Here is a 2,484-nt window from a genome sequence, read left to right as displayed (position 1 = left end):
TGTGTAGCAGGTTATTGCACAGGTTGTGTAGCAGGTTATTGCACAGGTTGTGTGGCAGGTTATTGCAAGTATGACTCCGCCCCCTGTGAGCAAAAGGTGTGAATCAGGGCCCAATGATACCAACACAAAGAGGGAAAAAACAAAAACAAGGGGACTTTGAGCTCCGCCTGCATTCACTACATTCACATAACATGTCACCTAAGAACCACAACATCCAAACCAATAAGTCAGGTGATGGGGCACATGACCCTCTATGAACAACAGAGCTAATCAAGCCTATTGTTAGGCGATGACCCTCTTTTGCATGTGACTAACCTGTTTGTCCACCATGTGGAGGCGGAGCTTATAAGGCTGAGTTCACCTGAAACTCATCAGACTGAAGAAGTGTCTTGGAGGAGAGACGAAACATTTCACTTTTTGACAGGTATTTAACTCAACAACTGAATTAGAAATGGTTATATTCTGTTTGTATAATTTCAGTTCTCATGTTATTTATTGCGACAGTTCCTAAACATTTCTTTATTTCAGAAGAAGACTTGACTGTCTGTATTTTTTGCCTTTCTGATGTTGACAGGAAGTGATGTAAGAATTCCTTCAACAGCTCAGTGTTACTGAACCCAGACTATGGTCCAGTCTGTTGGTAACTACACATGCACGATTAGGGAATAGATTACAAATCTGACCAAACTAAATGAAGGAACAGGATTATTTCTACCACGACTCTGTGGTTAGGTTCTGTTACTCGTTCAGTAAAAGTTGCTGAATTTTGATGCGATCGTGATTCCTGGTTCAAGTCACTCAGTTCCAATTAAAAGTGTCTCTAATATTGACTATTGCTCATTTTGACTTGAATTTCCAGGCCTGTGTGTGATTTGTGACCATTTTCCTGCTACACACAGCCTGGTGAGGAYCCACTGTTCCTTATGGGGACAAACGTCTGGTCCCCATTGGGGGAAATATCATTGGTGGGTCAAGGGTTCAGTTTAGGACTAAGGTGTGAGTTGAGTTTAGATTAGGTTTAGGGTAAGGGTCAGAGTTAGGCTGTAGAAATGACCGATAAATGAACAAAAGTCGATGCAAAATCCCCATGGGGATAGAAGAAACATGCATGTGTGTATCTGCATCTCTTGAGTAATAGACAATTATTTCAGGATTTTCAGGCATAAAAAAGGAAAACAATTGGGCACATCAACATAATTTCTATCACAACAGCTGTAATTTGAGCAGATTTTAGGACTTAGCCCCTTTTTCACATTTTAAACAAGATGATGCTTTTATCCCAACTCCTGATCACATCCCTGAATAATGTCGTTATTGCATGAGTGTCAACAAAACTGTTGTCCTTGTTTTCTGAACAGGAGTAAACCTCCATGGCACAAAATTTACAAAACAATTCACATTTTATAAAACAAAAACCTGTCCCGTGTGCTTGATTGTTTGTCAGGGATCTGTGTCGGCGCAGATGCCTCGTTCTCTGATGGAGACAAGATTTAAAAGCTCTCAGCTCATTTCTGAAGAGTGTGTAGGACATCCTACTAGAAGTTAAAAGATGAGCTCAGGACTTTGCAGAGCGTGTTGAAAAGACAAAAACGTAGAGTGAAAACTGGGGCCGATTATCAGCGGCGGCGAGCAATTAGCCATTTTCAAAGTGGTGTAGCATTCCTGCCCACTTCACTCACAGCAGGGGGGAATGAGAGCGTCGTCTGTCTGTAAGGCACTGTTTCAGGACAGATCTGTCATACTGAGGCTCATGGATAATCCTGGGCGAAGATAAGCCACCGGAACACGACCGTTCTCACTGGTTGACCCGGTGATGGACAGACGAGCTTTGGATCGCATGGCATCTGTGAATTTCATCTGTTGAGGGAGAAAAGCAGCCAAGTTAGCCGTCAGCATGTTGCTCCTCCACAACCACTGCAGACACAGATCACTGTATTTATAAAGCTATGTCCTGTTGTGTCTGTCTACTGTACAGCACTTTGGTTGGCCTTGTRCTGTTTAAAGTGCTTTATAAATAAAAGTGGTATGGTATGGGACTTAAAGTGGAGTTTTAGTCCCAACTACTTCTACTTTCAGACTTAAGCATTAAAGCAAACTATCAAAATTCTTAAGACTAGTTGCAACTTATAATTAACTTCAACTGTAAAACAAAGACTGTGAAAATACTGCAGTCTGTTTAGTTTTTATACATTTAAACTGGGTAAATGATAMTGAATACTAGGTCCTCCAGCTGTGGTAGGCTTTAAGCTCTATCCACCCTGTAGATTAATCTTGGACAATATGAGCTTTTTAAATGAAACCAGAACCTCTTGACAGATAAGAACATGTAGAAATGACCAGTGTTGTATAAAGTACCCTAAAAAGTACAAGTATCTTATCAAAAAAATACTTTGGTAAAAGCTAAAGTCTCCTTTAGGAATATTACTTGAGTAAAAGTCTTAAAGTATCTGATATTTTTTGTACTTAAGTATTAACAGTCAAAGT

The 2,484-nt window shown here is 40.3% G+C and overlaps 1 pseudogene; it reads right to left on the bottom strand.

Annotated features, from left to right (window-relative positions):
- Nucleotides 1-463: 463 nt before the first annotated feature.
- The window catches only part of LOC106530681 (glutamate receptor 2-like), an 86,937-nt pseudogene continuing 84,916 nt past the window's right edge, over nt 464-2,484 (bottom strand).

This window comes from Austrofundulus limnaeus, unplaced genomic scaffold, assembly GCF_001266775.1.
Source record: "Austrofundulus limnaeus strain Quisiro unplaced genomic scaffold, Austrofundulus_limnaeus-1.0 Scaffold546, whole genome shotgun sequence".
Classification (NCBI taxonomy): domain Eukaryota; kingdom Metazoa; phylum Chordata; class Actinopteri; order Cyprinodontiformes; family Rivulidae; genus Austrofundulus; species Austrofundulus limnaeus.
The sequence above is the reverse complement of the archived record's forward strand: the minus strand, read 5'-3'. Positions and strand labels throughout refer to the sequence as shown.